A 19904-nucleotide genomic window follows, 5' to 3' on the forward strand; every position below is an offset into this window, starting at 1 on the left:
GTTGGGTGGTCAACATTGTTCTCCCGCAAGAATCTACGTAAATATAAGGTCCACAGAAGTGTATCTATATCTAAACAAAGTATACTTTAGAGGATTGCTTGCTGGAAGAAATCTGTCAACAATGGGTGTAATACCGTTACTCCCCTCTACCAGAAGCAGGCGTTTTAAAACCATTTTGGGTAAAGTTGAACATGGAACTTAAACTATGCCAAAGAAAGACTTGCTATCAGAAGCCTAAGAGGTGGATACAATTTAAAACTATATTCTGAAAAGGCTTGAAGCAAGAAATGGTTTAATGTATGTGTTAAAAATGTGAGTTATATTATAAGAAAAGACAATTTGTAGACATTGGGTTAAGAGTTAAAGTTTCCCACACTGTGTTCAAACAAATTCCACACCTTCTCCCTAGACAAAGAAAACTTCCCCCTGCCCTTGGCTAAGAGATTGTCAGGCTGTTGTGAATAGGAACTGGGAGTGGCACCCTGGCCTGTTGCTCTCAGTGCAGACAAAGGAATCCTTGGGCTGAATAGAAAATGCTAATTCGGCTGTGACTGACAACAAACTGCTGGCAGGAAGATAGACATGTGACCTCTGAGTCAGCCCAGACCTTGGAGGTGGAGACAAACCATTGTGTGGATTCAGAAAGCACAGCAAATGTATGTTTTAGAAAAATGCTAATAAAATATTGCACTGAACTGACAAAAATGTGAAACTTTGAGATTGTTAAAATGAAAAATGTGCTCCCAGTTTAAGACTAAGCTGGACTCCGTGCGATGTTCTGAGACCAAATCCCGGAATTATTCATATTGTAGCTACTGTGTTTATGCCAGGAACCGGAAAATTACAGAATTGTGCTCAGATGGGACGTGCATGCATGTCTAAAAATTGGTGCAGAACTAATATTGAGAAACCCACCAAAAGTGCAAAAAGTGGTAATTTCTGAACCAAAGCTCTTAGGAAGATGAGAATTGAACAGAAATGTACCTTAGTTAATCTGTCATGTGATTTATGTAGTATTAACAAGTTGTGTATATTGTAAATATGTGTTTTATGAAAAATAAGATATACTGTACAGAGGCAAAGGGGAGGTTTTTCCCCTAAGCCATAAAGATGACACAGGATGACACGCTGATCCTTTCTCCAATCAGGGGACAGGGAATCCTCTAACTTGTCAGATCCTTAGAGGGTTGGGCATTGTAGAATCAGCCACCCCACCCACTTTGGAAATCCATAAATAGGGACTGCTGAGGACAGATAGGACACACACTTTTTCACTACTCAACTGATTTCTTGGCGAAGCACCCTGCAAGAAGATCCAGACAATATCTAGACAGAAACTCTAGAACCAACTCTAGAACTTTGAAGCAGAGAGGCCTAACCCACAAGCTGAACCCTTCTCAGCAGGCCTGCAGAATCTTTAGCAACCTGATTCTAACCCCTAAACCTCCAAGGGGCTCTCACATTCATCAGCCGGGCTGTGCTGTTTTGCTATTCTAGCCAAGAACCCTGTGCTAGAACCAGGATACAGACCCACAAAGCAGAGCTGTATCCAGAACTAGTCAGATCCAGTCCAAGAGACCGCCCAGTCCGCAATGCAGTGCTGAGACCAGAACCTGTCCGGTGGCGAGAGAACCCCAGCCAAACGCTTGACCAGATCTTTGACGGGGCCCACTCCATTCCCAAGCCATAGGAGTGAGTATCCAGTCTAGAACTGTACATAACCAATCTCTTAGTTTTAAGTAATGCTATTCCATCCATTTCAATCTGTCCAGAACTGCATTATAGAATCTTTTGTGTATCCTTAATTCTTCTCTCCTACACATAATCCTTGATAATTGTAGTGATCATCATCTTGGCGCTAATATATATTTTCTGGAGAAAGGCAATCTTCTCGTTCAGACAGAAACCATCCGGAGGCGCCTCTGGATAGGTGGCTGGGCTGTCGTGTAGTTTGCGGCTCCATAGACTATTTAGTGTTAAGAAATCTTTGTTTCTAATCTTCAAAGCGCATCTGTCATTTTTGAAATCTTGACTTTGTTTCTGAAAAATCTACCGTCACAAAAACCTCTGTAACTTTTGAACCACACGGTCATTTTAAAGCTGAGATCCTAAGCTTTCCAACCAACCAAAAACGACATTCCAATTCCTTATAGTTTTTCTGTAATCGCGTTTCCCGCACGCGGAAAAGTTGCCACAAATTGCAATTTAGCTCCATTTCCACACATGTCAAAATCACTGTTTCTTGTTTTTAACTGCTGAAATTCGTTTTCAATCTGATAATCATTCATGAATCATTGCCAGTGTTGACCTGAACCAATTCAATGTAAATCATACCTGTTTTCTCTAAGCTTGCTGGGGGAACTCGGATTGAACTGCATTGTTGATTAAAATTCCTGAAACCTGTGTGCCCTCATTTCCATCTCTTCATATCGAATAGTGGGGGGAGTGAGTAATAACAGGGGAAAAAGTGATCATATTACTTTTTTCAAGTTTATTTCTGTGTTGCTTTCTTTCCCATCATTGCATTTCCTTGAACCATACAAAGTATTCTCTGCTAACGTATCCTTTCTATTCCTACTCCTAACTGATTAAAGAGATTGTTGATATTGTAATATTACCCATTGATGATCACTGTTCATATTCATAAGTGTGCTATTCAGATATTATTTTATTCATAAAAGGGTGAAATATATATTGTGCAATTCTTCAAATAAACCTTTTAATTTGCAAAACAAACCTACTTCTTGGCTCAGTGAGGTCGGAGAGATTCAAAGAGAGGGGCATTATATCAGGGTTCATCATCCAGACTTACAGAACTTTGACATAAAAATATATAAATAAGGGCTTCCATTGGGCATCCCATACTAAGCATTGAATTAGTTGGAGTGCTGGATTGAAGTCACTTACACATGTCTGTGGTATTCCGAGAGCCTCAGTTTGTGGCCTATCCAGAAGGGGGGCCTCCCCATGGCAGACCCTGCCTGGCTCCAGCGAGCAGTTGGGTATTCACAAAGCCGGGACCCACAGAAGCTACTAAGGAGCGTATGCTTTTTGTAGAAGTCTGAGAGCCGTAGGTGGCATTTGCCCCTCCTGGGGAAGCCCTGGATCTTGACGCAGTACGAGGGCATCGAGAAATATCATGTCGTACAGGTCACCACTTTGAAGGCGCCTGTGATACAAAATAAAACCGAATAAAAGACGCACCCCAGTAGGGAATGAGACCATGTGACAGATTGCAAGTGAACAAAGTTTATATCAATAAAGATCTGCATGCAGAGAACTCTGCTGCCCTGAGAGCGCTCTGCCAGACAATACATGGGCAGCACATTATGAACCAAAAAATCGTCATGACATATAGTACAATATAACAGTTTCGATTGGATGGCCCACACAGAGCAGTATGGGCTGTGGGTTATGTCGGGCTCCAATTAGTTGCTGTGGCTGGGGCAGTCAGTTGGCACGTGGGTCATCTGGGCTCATCTTCACAGAGGGAAGGTCAGGCTTAGTTCACAACATGTCACAATCCTAACTAATCTAAGCTACACAATGACCATTTACATGCAAAGAATAATGTTAGATATGAAACTATTACTTAGATGGAGGAGGCTATAAAATGTGGACCGAAATATGTACTTTCTAACCCATAATTTTATGAGGGCAAGGGTACCTTTGGCCCTGCTCCCAGGTGCCTTACCTACAGAGCCTGATCTGTGATTTATAACCCCTGGTGCCTCACGATTCAAACAAAATGGATGGATGTTAGTTTAAAGGAGTTTATACGATCACACAGGATTAGGTATATGGTGGGCAATTTAGGGTGGTCCGGGCGAAGGGTCTTCCAGCAGTTACGTTCAAAGAGAATGGTGGAATGCGGGCAAAAGTTCTGTGAGCTTTAACTTCCAAAGGTAGGGGTTGAGGTGGCACAGGAAGGTTTGTGGAGACGGATGAACATGCAGGCCAGGGCTTGCTTCGGTCACATGCAGGGCAATGAGCTCAGAGGAAGAGAGAAGGATACTGAGTATTTGCAACAATACACAGCCAAGCGCCTCAGTGAGAAATTGGTCTGTGTGGAGCTGCCAGGAGGAGGAGGGGGAGGCGTGGCTCTCTGTGCGCGGCATTGGACAGAGGGAGAGATGGCTTTTAAGAAATTATGACAAGGCCTAGAAAAAGAGGGTGTTTTAAGGTGGCAAATGATGGAGTCTGTATGTCTCACCAAATGGCTGTGTTTACCGCCTTTTTTGTGATTACATTAAGGCCAAGTTATTAGAACCAGCAAAAAAATGTGGGGACGTCTCCCTCCATTTGGGTAAACATGAGATCCATTTCATGTGGGAATGTCACGGGGAGTCTTAAAAAACCTTTCCTCCCTTACACAGCATAGGGAACAGTTCCCACCAAATGAAAGGCAAACTATGAATTATGTACCTCACCAATATAGTCAGTCCCCACCACAGGTTGACCATGGTCAAAGAATGGTGACCCCACGTTCCCCACCTCCTATGTCAGGGGAAATACAAACAGGAATCAATCTCTTGAAACATACCAGAACAGGCCTAATATGTGCAAATGTAACCATTACCTGCCCAGACCACAAAGAGAGGAATTCAGATAGATGGACTTGTTTCAGTGCTTAGAAGCCCAGGTTAAAATGTTATCTGAGCAAATAGGAAAATTATGTGCAGTTCAAAAGAAACAATCGAGTGAAGGTGCAGAAGATCATAAGAGTGATCTTGCATGTAGCAATAATAAGTGACTAGCTAGTCACCTCTGCCATGATGAGAATACAGATGCCCATGATTAAACTTTGAATAAGAACACTGAGTTGCTAGCTGATTTAAAGCCAAGTAAACAAATGAATGAAAGTGAGACAGGAAACAATAACACACACAAAAAGGGAGTGTGATTTATCTTGGATTGGAACCAGACCATTCAGGTGTGTGAAAATGATGAACAAAATGAGAAAAATGCACAGGATAAACCTAAAGAACAGAGAGGTGGATTTAAAAAGAATATGCAATGTGAAAATAAAACACAATACTAAGAGTAGGGATTCACAGATAGTTTACCCTTACCTGATAATCAAAATACTGTTGATACCCTCACAGAAGTAAACATTCCCCAAAAGGTCAATTACCCGAAGAGTATTTTGAACCACAGATATTGCAAGAGATAGAAATGCACAATGCAAATAAAAAGTGTCACAAAACAGAAGCTGACATGACACTTGTGAAAAAACACAACCAGTAAATTCAACAGTGGAGGTAAGTAGAGAGGACCCAGACAATGGGGAAAGAAACACTGTGAGAATGAGGTTCGAACACTGGTGGTCCCAAGTCAGAGGGACAGTCAGTGGCTACACTTCAAATGGGCAAATGGGACGGTAAAATGTAATTTTGTATGTCCTTTTGCCTAGCAAAAAGCCAGGCTGATCTGAGAAATGTAAGTCCTGAGATCCGTAACAATTCACACTTCCTATGTATACTGGAAGAAATTGAGGCTAGATATTATGCTCCCATCGCTATTGAAGAGCCAAGAAACCTCTGAAACCTAAGAAAATAATGACCCAAAGCAATAGCATAAAAGAATTCCACGATGTTGCTAAATCAAGAAGTGCAGTGGAAGTATATCTTCGGAATAGCGGTGTGCCTAGCATCACTGTTGTTCTCATGTGTCAGGATGAAATGCGAGGAGAAAAAGAGAAGCAATCTTTGGAGATTTATTTGAACCCTAAGAAAAACTGGCAAACAGAGATAGATGAAAACACATTGCTTTTTTTTAGCTAAATGAAGACAAATACAAACCCAATATTAATCTAGAGTCAGATCACAAAAATAATTTCAACAATTGCAGAAATACACATGGGAGAAGGGCAAACATGGATCCCTATCCATGTGCCACTACCCTCGCCCAAAACCCCCTGTGGCAAACTCATTGGCCAGGTGGACTCAGGACTCGGGCCTCTAGAGCATGGCATCCTCTTCAAAGGCCCTCATGGGGCCAGTCCTGGCACCTATGGCGGCAGGCTCATACACCATGAACAACAATGTGCTTGGGAACTACTTTATTGTATTGACTGCCAACATGGAGGCATCCACATAGCTTGGTTTCCTAAGAACCAAGCTATGCGGTCTAGTGTTTTGGGTGTGGCAGGCCTGGAACTACTTTCCCTGGTACTACTTTACCCGGGCTATATAAACCGCACCCTGACTGCAGAACATGTTTCGTGTTACTTTGCAGTTTGCAACGTGATGCTCACCGTGTCCAGCTATTCCCTCGACCCTCGGAGAAGCAGAACCTGCAAGGAGACAAAAGGAACATCATTAGCAGCAGCATCTTACCTGCAGTCTTCATCTTTAAACACTCGCAGCTACTGTGAACAGCTTCCTCGAATCTCCACGCCTCCCGGACAGAACGACCTGAAAGAGGAAGATAGAGGCAACATTAAAGAAAGCTGTAGAGACATTTACAAATTACGAACTGCTCAAAGGTCGCCTCTCGGCTGGCACCACTCCGGACATTCCACTCGCGCTGAAGAACACTGCGACCTACACGAAGGAAAACACAGGTTAACAAAGGCAAGACTTCGCAGTGCTGTGCATAGCGCTTACTTAGTGCATCATAGCGCTCTTAATGTGCCATCATTTACCAGCGGGGCTCAACCAAGTCAGTTCGCCGCGCTGAAGCTCTGCATACCTAAGGGAGAAAAAAGAGACATTTTAAACAAAGAAAGGCATGCAGGATAGCAGCAAAACTAAAGAACAGCAATAAGACCTACCTGAACAATATCAAACGGGCTAGCGTCAGTGAAGTAACTGGACCGCACTCGCCCATGAAAGACAACGCACCCCTGCAAAGAAGGCAGGACGAAGAACACGCCTAATTCTAACACAAGGTGAGGAGAGGGCGCCAGAGGGACTGAAAGCATACAGGGGTGGAGGGAGGATACTTACCCCAGTCGGTCAGTCTTGAACACAGTCCTCCTGTATTTTCAGGCAGAACCTTCCCTGCAGACCATATCAGGGCAAAGCTGAGAAGCATACCAGCGAGTAACCCGGCTGGGTGGCATCCCTGTGGATACCAGGTGAGCGTAACACCATGTAAATAGGTATTCTGAAATGATTGAAGCCACTTCGGTGCTTGAGCAGGAAAGGAGTTTAATTAATCAATAGGTACTCAGGCAACTACTTGACAGAGAGGTGATACCACATTTTAAAATCAAAAATCAAAACATCTTTGCCCTAGGTGACCCTGAATTGGGACAAATAATTGTGAGAAGATACATGCTAAAGATCCCAATTGGCTCTAAATGCATTCATCACAATGCATTCATCACAATGTATGGATTGTGATTGGAACACAAAACAAATTCTATTTGTGTAATGACATCATGCACAGAATGTGTATGGTGTTGGACTTTGGAAATCAAAAGGCCTGGTCCAGATTGGGTGGAGCTGCACCTGAATTTGAAAACAAGAGATATGCTTACCATTGTACCCAAACAATGCCATATGCAATTGAAAAAGGAGGTTACCATTCATGCATTTACCAGGCAATTTACAGTAGCTTTAAAACATAGGAAGGGACAACAGATGAAAGATCCTGATGCATTTGTGTGCCTACATGAATCCATAAAACAGCAAAGATTAGAATGCAAATGAACACCATTGGTAGAGATTGGGGATGGACATCTTAATACACTGCTGATTTCAGTAACCCAGTGATCGGGAATATTCCTGAAAACTATGACTGCACAGGATGTATTACCAGAAACCAAAGGGAATTTTTAGGATTGAGTCTGTATGCCATTAAGAGCCATATTGAAATGTTATTTTGTCATCAGGATGATTGTGTCCTATTTGAATTAGATCAATCTGAAAGAGAAAAACAGCATATTGAAGTGGCGGTCAATATTCCAAAATATTTGAGGGTAGAGGCTCTCCAAAGAGACACTGCCACACAATTAGAGGAAAGCACATAAGTGCCTCCTTTGGAGGATTTCCCAGAGTTTTCCAAGATGTAGAGGAGCGGATGCTTGCAGAAATGAAGAAGAAAAAGACCAATTGAGGAAAATATTAATGGAGTTCACACAGGTTTTTGCCAAAGATGCCTATGACTGGGGGCTGACCGATTTACATGTTGCCACGCTACCAGAAGGACATGCTAGGGAGCCAGTATTTGTGCAACAATATGATATGATATCATATGATGCAGCATTTATAACACACCTGTACACACGTGTTTCTAGGCGTGACAAGACAAGGAGGGGGGAACAAAAGGGTGGACAAAATAACAATCTTACTAGGCTTTGTATCATTCAGATTGTGCACATGCGGGATGAGGGAAGGGGAGAAGTGCCAGGGGGGAGGGGAAGGGAAGTCTAGTTAACTCACTAGTGCAGCCAGCGGGTGGCTCTTAAGTGCAGAGAGAAGGGACTGAAGGGTTGCAGATACAGACACTTAAGTGCAGGGGAGCTGGAGGCAGTGACAGGACAAATGGACTTGCAAGAGCCTGGGCCTGAGTTCAGAGGGTGACCAGGTGAGCAGTGTATGGAGCAGTCAGGTGCATTAGCAGGGGGGAGGAAGAGAGAAAGCAAAAGCAAAAAGGAAGTTCTTGAGATGTATCCAGAAGCAGAGGTGGTTCTGTTCAAATTTGAGACAGGCAGGGGTCTGTTCCAGAGGGACGCCACAGCCGAGGAGATAGATCTGCCCCCAACTCTCTGCTGGAGAAGCGTCTGAACGTCAAACAGTTGGAGATGGATGAGCAGTGAGCTCGAGAAGGACAATGATTTGGAAGAGAAGGTTGGAGGTAGACTGTTCCCAGTCACCAGAAAGCCTTGTGCATGATGCATGGGTCTTGAAGTTGATCTTTACAGCCACGCAGAGACAGTGAAGAGATTTCAGAACTGAAGAAATACAATCCCTGGGCTTGACGCCAAGGACAAGTCTTGCAGTCCAGTTCTGGATAAGTTTTAAAGGTCGAAGAATAGAGGCAGGAAGATTTAGAAAGAGGCTGTTGCAATAGTCCAGCCTAGAGAGGACCAGAGCTCTGGAGACAGTGAGCTTCTGGGGGTAAGCGAGAAAAGGAAGAATACCTCTCAGGAGTTGCAGCTGATTTTTTGACTTCTTAGAGATGTCAGAGATGTGAGGAAAGAAGGAGAGGGTGGAGTCAACGATGACACCAAGGTTCCTAGCCTCACAGGAAGGAGCAGTAAGAGTTCCCTAAGTGGGTGGCCAGAGAGAGAGGAAAGGAAGGAGCGGATGTCTCAATGAGGAGGATCTCAGTCGTACTGGCATTGAGGCAGAGATCATTGGCAGCACACCATTCCTGAATTGCGGCCAGAAAGCCTGGTATGACAGAAGACGCAGAGGTGGCTGAGGGGAGCTTGAAAGAGAGCTGAGTTTCATTCGTATAACATTGAATGATTGTAGCAGAAAGTAACAATGTGGAGGGCAAGAAGTTTCAGGTATTGGTTGAAGAGGCGGGGAGACAGGTTAGATGCCTGAGGAACACCACACGTAGAGAGAGAGAGAGAAGAGAGGAAAGACCCCAGTTGGACCTGCAAGGGTAGGGGAGTGAGAAAGGAGGTCAATCAAGCCAGGGTTTGATCAGTAATACCAAGGTTGTTGCAGAGATGATTGATCAGGGTGGCATGGTTGACCGTGTCAAAAGCAAAGGATAGATCAAGGAGAATGAGGAAAGAAGGGATGATAGAGTCAAGATTGGAGAGCAAGTCTTCACAGATATTCAGGAGAGAAGGTTCCGTGCTTCTGGCAGCTCTGAAGCCACACTGGTGATCATGGAGGCAACCAACAGATTCAGTATGGAGATTAAGCTGGGTGATGGGCAGCTTTTCCACAAAAGGAGTGATGGAGATCAGGCAATAGTTAGCCAGAGAGAAGGATCAGCCAAGGGCTTCTTTATAAGGGAGTGCACAAGAGAGTGCTTAAGAGGGGAGGGAAATGTTCCAGTGGCAAAGGAGTGACTGCAGAAATTGGTCAAGGCTGGAGCAACAGTGTTGATGTGATCCTTGATTGTTCTTGATGAGCAGGGGAGACTATACTTTGACAAGACTTTCATAGATCAGACTTGTCTAGAAACATCTTCAGGGGTGAACAGGGGAAAGGAGGAGGAGAGATGGCTTCAAACAGTCCAGGAGTGGTAGAGGAGGAGCAAGAGGAGGCAGAGGAAGAGAGAATGGACAGGATGTCCTGAGTTTTAGTAATGAAATGAGACGCCAAGGCTGTGCAGAGGGCCTGGTAGAGAACATGAGAGGTAGACACTGCAGTAGGATTGGCCAGCTCCTTGCAGACTTTGAAAAGTTTGTCCGAGTTGTTTGATGCCACATAGATGCAGGTTTGGATGTAGGTTCTCTTCTTTGATAGGACAGAGAGTCTGTACTGCCTTTGGAGCAGGTGGCAGGCCAGTTTGTCAGGCGGTGTGCCTGATGCCCTCCACTTCCTCTCTGCTGCCCTACACTTGTATGTAAGGGTGGGGAGGTCGGTATTGTACCAAACAAGAGTTGCACTTGGATTTGGGCTTCAAGCGGATCCTCGTAACAGGGGCGGAGACATCCAGAGAGTTATAGATAGAGAGATGAAGGTTTGAGAGGGCTGTGTCAGGGTGTGAGTTAGCCAAAGGTGCAGGAGGAGGGGAGAAAGTAGTGGAGAAAGCGTCAACTGACACATGCTTCATGGGTTGGATACCTGAGAACGTAGGTGGCAGGGCTTGAGTCGGCTTGACCTGCGGGGAAGAGAGAGAGAGGTGGGAATTAAGGGGAAGGTGATCACTCTAAGAAAGAGGAGTGGTGAGAGGGTTATAGAAGGGGAGGTCTGAGGAGATCAGAACATCCACAATGTGCCCCGCAGAGTGAGTCAGGCCAGAGGGAAGACTAGAGAGAGAGAGAGATATGCAGAAGTTGTGAAAGAGTCCCGAAGAAGGGCTGGTAGCATCCAGGTGGATGTTCAAGTCTCAGAGGAGGAGAAGTTGAGAGGTAGTTGAGAGGTAGAGGCAAGGAGCGAGGAGGAGAGGGAAGAGGGTGACCTGGTCAGGCAGCCTGCAGATAGTGGCCACAGTGAGAGAGAGGCCAGGAGAGATAGAGAGCCTGCAGACCAGGAAGTCAAAGGATGAGTAGTGCTGCATTTGAATGATAGAAGCAGGAATCCACTCTGGAAGAATCAAGGCTTCACCCCCACTGGGATGGTTGGTCCTGGGGTAGGTTACCCCTGGCATGTCTGGAGTCACCGGCTGAAATAATTAAACATTTGGAATCTAGAGGTATCATAAGGCCTATTCATTATACATCAAATTCTTCCATATTAGGTGTGCTAAAACCCAAAGACCAATTGCGTTTGTCTGAAGGTTTAAGAGAATTAAATAAAAGTGTACCTGTTTCAAGATGGCCACTTGCATTTATTGATCAGAGACTTCCACAGGTTCCATAGGTCAAAGGTATTTACCACCTTGGATCTTACAGATGGATACTGGTGGGTACCACTAGCTGAAGATATACAACATTTATTTGTGTTTTCCTTTGACAAATCACAATATACATGGTCCCAGAACCCCTCGGGGTATGTCAATATTGGGAGTGAGTTTGATATATTCCTGAGCAAGACACTCCGAGGTACAGCTGAGAGAGGAACCATAGTTTATGTGGATGATGTGTTAATCAAAAATGAAGATTTGAAAAGTCATTTCAATGAAGTTAGACATGTGCTCAGTCAATTACAAAAGGCTGAGGCAAAGGTATCTTTACAGAAATCACAGTGGTGCAAAACAAAGGAAGATTTTCTAGGCCATTAAGTGACAGAACATGCGTTAAACCCACAAAAGAAAAAAGTGGAAGCAATTCAGAAACTAAAGGATTACACTAATTTGAAAAGTTTAAAAAGCTTGTTATGAATGACAATTTACAATAGGAAATGTATTGAAAATTATGCAGAGATTACACAACCTTTGAAAAAGTTACTGAAGCAGGGTGTATCCTGGAAATGGGAAACAGAACATAATGAGGCTGTTTCATGAAAGCTCCATGTTTCTTATCCAATAAAGATTTCTTGGTAGAAATCGGATTTACAGATCAATTATGTCAGCATTGTTATATCAAAAACATGATGCAAATAACAAAAACATTTCATCTGCCACTAATGCATTGTCACAGGTAAAGTTCAAATGTATTAAATGTGAAAAGGCACTTTTGACCACTGTCTAGGCATTGCAACATTTCTGTCGCATAATTCAAAGGGAGCAAGTGATTGTTGAAACAAATCACCAGACTTTACAATTATTTCAAAGAAAAAGAATCCGATCAGGGAAATTGGCCCAGTCAAGGATCGCTTCATGGACATTAACACTACAGGGATCTTCAGTGGAAGTAAGATATGGACATACCAAAAAGAGCCCAGTTGCTCAAGGGCTACCAGATTTACTTGACTGTGCAGCTATTTGTGCACCTAAAGATACAGAATCAGAAACACATTTAGGTGAATTTGAGCAACCCTCACACAAGGCTTTTAATGAAGAAACATGTAAGGATCTCCCAACAGTGTATGTCAAGACATGAAAAGGCAGATCAGTTAGCCAAAGTGGGGCGGTGATGGGTGAGTTATTTTAAATTGAACACCTGCTTGGTGAAATCCAAGTGAATGTGATAGCATGCTCCAAAGCTCCTTTGATACTCCTGATCAAGACTTGATTAAGGCACAAACGATTATCTTATTTTAGGTCAATTTTTCAATGCCTTGTTAGATGATGAGCAAAATTATCTGACTGATGAGGACTGCAAAGTGAATGAGGAATTGACTATGTTATTAAAAAACAAAAAGAGAATTAGTTTACAAGAATGGCTGATGATTAGGGAATCTGTGTAATGCCAAATCCAATTGGTGGAGCCTTTGTTATATCAGGGATTGATGTTACATCCTGCCCCTGATGCCATAACTGCAGTCCACAGAGGTTACCAGAAAACTTTGGAAATCCTGAAAGATAATGCCTATTTGCCAAGATGTTTTATACCACAGGATGTTTAGTGTGTGTGCAATTTCAGCCTGCTTCCCCGTCTCACAAAGCACTAATAATGAAAAGAGATTTGACACTCACATGGCCCAATCTTCAAATCGATTTTGTAGGGCCTGTGCAAATGTTAGCAATGGGAAACAAGTATATGTTGACAGTCATTTTTTATTATCCAAATGGGTGGAATGCATTTAAATCCTAGATGGCAGTGCCCAAACCACAGACACTTTGTTAGTCAATCATATCTTTACAAGGTTTGGTTTACCTCAGAGAATAAAGACACACCATGGAAGCCATTTCGCTAGTGCAGTAATTACAAACATGTGGCAAATCTTGGTTGTGAAGAGGAAGTTTCACATTTCATACTGGACCTCCTCTTCAGGGGGAGTGGAAATGTGTATTAGGTCAATAGTTTAAATGTTAAAAAAGTTTGTAGCTGAAGCAGGATCTATCTGGGATCTGCAACTTCCTTTGGTGTTAATGGCTATTAGGTCAACACCATCTAGATTGACAAATGTTAGACCACACAAAATGTTGATAGGTAAGAAAATGGATTTGCCACAACACCTACTTTACAAACAAATGAATAGGTCCTTGTAAATGCATTCACTATCCACAAATATGTGAAAGACCTGAGAAAGCACTTGCAATATGGATTTGCATATATGCAACGGCATTCGGAAAAAGTAGCTGACAGTGCATAATCATACTACGATAGGACAACATCTGTGAGAGAATATGAGGGAGGCAACCAGGTATAACATTTTTAATTTTGGAAAAGGTAAACATAAACACTCCAAATTACTTGCATCATGGTGTGCCTCATTTGAGATTATAGATAAGGTTTCACCTGCAGTGCAGAGCATCACCAAAAAGGAGTGAGAGTTAACAGTGGAACAACGTGTCCATGTAACCAGATTAAGGCCTTCCACCCAAAACACAAAATAAAAGGGCTTGAAAAAAAATTGAGAAATCAGGGAGTGAGAAATGTAATTGTACTCTGGAAATAAAGCACTTGCATATCAAACAGATACAACATAGCAGGTAAGTAGGTATACATATTTTGAAAAATATCAATTTGAAGTGTAAATGCATCAAAAGGAGAGAAACAATTGGTGAGAAAATAAACGGAAATATGAGCCCAAAGTGTTTGGGTGGTAAATAGATAATTAAGAAAGGGGTATAGCAGTTAAGTAAGATATATATATATATAGACAATGAGAAAGGTGGAAAGTAGTATCACAGGGTGAGTATGATTAGATTAGCTGGGATTTTGAATGGAAGTGAATTATGTAGCAATATTTAATTAATATGTATTCTTTTTTCCATTAGATGCTGTGTTGAGCTTGGTTGTATTGAAATACATGCTTATTTATGGTCAGGGTAAAAGTGCTGTATTGTGTTTTTAACTTGGGTGTTATTTACAGGTGATTGTGAAGTGTTGAGTTAAAGATCATCATTGTATATTACATATTTCATATACACAATTATTTTGATTCAGATGATGTCCAAGGAGGTTCAGAGAAAAGGGAAACATGAATGAATTGATGTACTTGATTCTTAATTTGCCATTTTCTCTTTTCTCTAGAAATGAACTGATTCTCCCGTCATCGCTCTAAGAGTTGGAGTGCACTGGATTTCCAGAGGATGCCCCTCGAAGAATCAGAAACCCGGGACCAAAAATGCCCTGGACTGAAAAAGGGGGAGAAGGTGGTAATCCTGAAGAAGGCCATACTTGCAAAGGAACAATTAAGTGGCTGCGTCCCATGTATGGTGGAAGCAGAAAGTACCTTTTCTCTTCCTTTTTGGTGCTGATATCTACGATGAACAATCCATGGATCACTCTAGTGGAAGGACAAGTTCTGATGGAACCAGGACCAGTTTCAGGAATTACAGTGGAAGAAGGACTGGGATTTATACTAGGGAATAGAAGACCTTTGTATCAGAACATTTACACTAGCCTAAACCCAGATTTGGTGATTGAAAGGTTTCTTAATGGATCAGAAATAAAATAAATGCAGGTTGAGGAATGGGTGCAGGCCCGTAGAGAGGAGTCTCAAAATAAATTAAAGAAGTGTTGCTGCAATTAGAGAAAACTTTTATGAGAGCATTTAGGGCCTGATTCATGGAAGTGTTTTAATAATGGTGCAATCCCATAGAAAAACGTTCCAGGAATCAGGCCCTTAGTGTCAAGAAAAGAAGGGGAAAAGAGTGGGCAGTTTTTGTGTATGGAACAATTGTAATGACCATAGTTGGCACTGTGGTGAGCACAACAATATCACAGCTAACGCTGTATCTGTAAACACATTAGGGAGCAAACCACATGAACGTTACAAAATAATTTAGATGGATTTAAGGGTGAACAGACTGAAGTGATTTGTTATGTGAGTCAAGTAATGTTAACCCTCAATGAGCAGGCCACAATATTAGAACACAGCACCATGATTGTTGTAAAACATGATCAATTGCTGCATGATATTTTGAATGTGGTACATCCATTAGAAAATAATCTGACAAAGTTTATATGTGAAATTAGAAACCTAGTGTCCCAATTGATTTAAGGCCATATACACCTGTACTTTGTGTCAATGACATAATTCGTCAAATGATGTCACAGATTACACAAAGAGAAGTGAAAATAATTCAGCCTTCCAACCAATTGAAGAAGCTTTATCCATGGCCACCAAGAAGGCGCGCAACAGATTACTAACCCTGAGGTTCAAAAAAGCGGCGCAGAACAATGCCATTAGGTACGTCAACAGATTTCATCAAGACAGTCACAGAATACAAACAAATTTAAAAAAACATTGTCACCTGCTAGGCACTGACAAAGATATACAAGATTGGATAATTACAAGACAACAACTATCATAAAGCAAAGCGCCCACACTAAGAACCTTGCTGAATCCATCCTACATGGCACCCCTTGCAGCCATGTAGTCAAACTGGCTCTCATCTGCTAATGCCGTAGGTTTATATAAATGTGGAACCTGCACAATGTGCAAGCATGCCCTGAATGTCAAATCAATTTGCTTAACCAACGATCACAATCACAAAGTCACCCAATTTATGAACTATAAATCCAAGTTTGTCATATATCTAATCATATGCATCTGCAAGTTGAAATTAATTGGTAGTAGAATAAGAGAACTAAGAACAAGAGTGAAAGAACACCTGAGCTTGCTTAGCTCACACGATGCTACATATCCTCTCGCCATGCACAGGCAAGAAAAACATCAACTGGAAAGAAAAGAAGATAGTGGGCCTCATTACGACCCAGGCGGTAAGGGGTTTACGGCAGCGTAAACAGCGCCGACCCTTACCGCCTGAGTACGAGGTCCCTTAGCGCCATGGCGGATTTAACACCTGCTTTTAGCAGGTGTTAAAAACCATGGCGCTAAGGGACCATGGAGTTAATTACGCCACCGTAATTTACGGTGGCGTAATTAACGCCTTCCCCACTCCCATTATGCCCTATGGGGCAAAAATGGGAATGGGGAAGGGTAAATGGGGATTGGGGACTTACCGCCCCGCCAAGGTCGGAATGGGGCGGTAAGTCCGCCAACCACCATGGCGTAAACTTAGTTTACGCCATGGTGGTAAAGTCACGGCCCAGGCGGTAACTTACCGCCTGGGTCGTAATGAGGCCCATTAAGTTTACAGGACTGGAAATCATCAACCATGATCAAAGAGGTGGCGACACCGAACGAAGACTGCAACAAGAAGAAGCCAGACTGATCTGCAAATACAGGACTTTCAGCATTAGACTTAACACGGACCATGAGTTTAATGGCTTTCTATAATCTGTTTCCCCTATAGCACCACACATAGGGACCCCCACTTTTACACCACACCTACATGCCCTCAACATAGATTACTAGAGCAGCACATCATACCCAGGGGCCAGCCCCCCCCCCAAACATCACTTGGCCCCACCCTCTCAATTGTGGGCCATAATCACTCCAGCTCTACCAAACACTCCATGACCTTCCATTGCACATGACATGCTCCATCTTAGACAGGATTCCTAATCATCCATTATCAGGAAACTCTCAATTTCCGTCCTTTGGGACCCATCCCACACAACTACCTCCACTTGCCATTTGGTCTTTATGGCCACCCACTCCTCCTTATACACCTCAACTGCTGCCTGGCACACCTACTTGCAGCATGATACACCAAATAATAGTGGCCTGAGTCAACTCTGAGCTCAGCCTCACAGACATATCTCTTCGGCACACCAACATCCCCAATGAGGACCCTCCCCCCATGATGTTGAATCAGGATCTAATACATGCATCAATATCCATCATACCATGTCGCAGAATCACCTTTGTGCCAGAGTAGTCCATTATTCTTCGCAGACACTCTCTATTACTGCCCTACACTAGTAGGAAATGACTGGACTGAGACAATGGCCCTCATTCTGAGTTTGGAGTTAAGTACCGGTTATTACCGGCATGGTGCAAATAGCGTGTCCGAACTGGCAATAGACCGCTAAAAGCAGCCTATTACGACTTTGCGGGCACAAGCTTTGCGCCATGCATCAAAAGGGCCCCAAAAAGCCCTTACCGGCATCGAACGCACCGTGCATAACACTACTGCCAAAGAGCAAAGCGGCAATAGCGGCGACTGTAAATAACGGTGACCGTAATCAGCGGTCACCGCTATTTACGGTCACCGTTAAACAGCGGAACCGGAAACAGCATCATCGCACAGGATATGGAAGGAGCATGGCGGCCATCTTTAATAACACAATCCATTGCCATCCTCACCACACAGGACCCGGAGCCATCCAGTGAATACAGACATCCACCATCCACATCACCATCATGCCAAAAGCACCAAAAAAGGGAGCTGCCCGCCTCAGGAAGGAGCGTTTTACCCCGGTTGAGCTCCAGATCGTGGTGGACACTTTCCGCAAGCATTTGGACACCGATTTTAGCGGTGACATGCGGAGGGTGATGATTGTAAAGAAGAAGGAGATCTGGGCCATGGTAGCACAGAAGGTGAGTGCCTTGAGCAACACCCCCCGCACCACCAAGGACTGCCGAAAACGGTGGGACGACCTACGGCTGAGGGTGCGGAGCATCCTCTCCACCAACAGAAGGCAGGCCCTGGAGACAGGAGGAGGGCCAGCTTCCCCCATAAAATTGATGCCGTGGGAGGAGACGTGTGCGGCCATGATTGGCCCAGAAGCCATTGAAGCGGTTGGCGACATGGAGTGCGGGGCAACGTCACCCGTCGATTGAGGTGAGTGTCCAAAGTCAATACTGAGAACGCATTTGTAATGAAAGTCTGTACTGCCAAGGGCTGGCCAAGGTGTCACGTCATGGTTGGCCAAACCCTCCCCCCCTTTCAATATTGCCGAAACAAGTGAGACCCAGGCAAATGCCAGGTGCAGGGCTGTAACCCATATGGCACATACCATACAAAGAGGCCTCTTCCGTGAGGCACACAGGGCAGGTGATGTAAACAATGTGTGTGTGAGCCAGCACAGCACCCGGCCAACATGAGTGACCCTGACATATGCATGAATTTACCATCCAAGCATGGATCAATGTGCCGCTCACCACCCAAATGGAGACTACCCACTAGAATCCCATTGTGAAATTGTACCTATGTCCAAATGCAGATTCTAAAAACATCGCTCATGCCGTCTCTTTCTTACACCCCCACAGAAAGTGAGCATGACAGCGAGGACCAGGCAGCCATCCGGCCCAGTACCTCCAGGGCCAAGCCAGAGCCCGCCGTCTACCCGCAAGCAGGAAGACACCGCAAGCCACAGCACCGTCTCCTGCAGGGCCCATGGAGGGTGCACAACCCCCACCCCCACCCCTACACCACCCTGCACTGGCACAGGACACATGCCCCACGCCGCACACTGAGGAGACTAGTGTAGCTGGGGAGGATGCAGCCACGAGCCCCCTGGATGTCCCTGACAGCCCCTCATCTGTATGCGTAGCTACTGAGGAGGACACTGATGTGAATGTCCACACCCCTGACCCCCAATCCAATCCCCAGGTGTCATACAGCGACTCGGGTGAGAGCGATACACCAGGGCATACAGGGCAAGGAGCCACACTGGAACATGCCAGTCCTGTATCCACCTCCCTTACCGAAGCAACGGCAATCCATGCAAGCCCAATTCCCAGCGGGCCAACCACATCTGTCACATTAGCCATGGATGCAGAGTGCTCGGAGCAGCTCACAGGCCTCATTAATGAGTTCATCCGATACAATTGGGAATCCAGGGAGGAGTGGCGCAATGAACTCAGGGCACGGCACTGGGTGAGGTCATCACAAGCAGCACGAACCGGCTCTGCGAGGTCCTTGGCCAGATTGCAGACGCCCTGGAGGCTGTGCCTCCTGCACGACAGCCCCAGCAGGAGGACACACATTCTCAAAGCTCCTCCACCCAGACCAGCCCACTCCGTCGCTCACAGCATACATTGCGCCACCATGACATGGATCCCCCTGGCTCAGGGAGCGCACATTGACAATGCTGGCATACAATTGTGGACTATGTTGTCCTTATGGGACTAGTGTGGGGTTGTTGTGGGGGGAGTGGGTGGGGGTGAGGGTGTGTTTGGGAGTTGTAGGGGGAGGGAGAAGGAGGAGGGTGTGTTTGGGAGTTGTGGGGGGAGGGGTTGGGGGTGAGGGTGTGTTTGGGAGTTGTGGGGAGAGGCGGAGGGGGGAGGGTGGTGGAGGGTTTGTTTTTCACGTTTGAAACTACTATTTAAATACACTGGTTGTTCATCCAAAAAAAATACAGAGTGGACATTCATCATTGCACATGTGTCATTTAATGTTTCACAGTGCATAGTGTACATGTATCCCCACACCCAGTGCCCGATGTCCTGATATCCTCACACCCTCTGCTGACTTGT

Source organism: Ambystoma mexicanum, chromosome 1q (genome assembly GCF_040938575.1).
Source record: "Ambystoma mexicanum isolate Mex_15411 chromosome 1q, UKY_AmexF1_1, whole genome shotgun sequence".
Taxonomy (NCBI): domain Eukaryota; kingdom Metazoa; phylum Chordata; class Amphibia; order Caudata; family Ambystomatidae; genus Ambystoma; species Ambystoma mexicanum.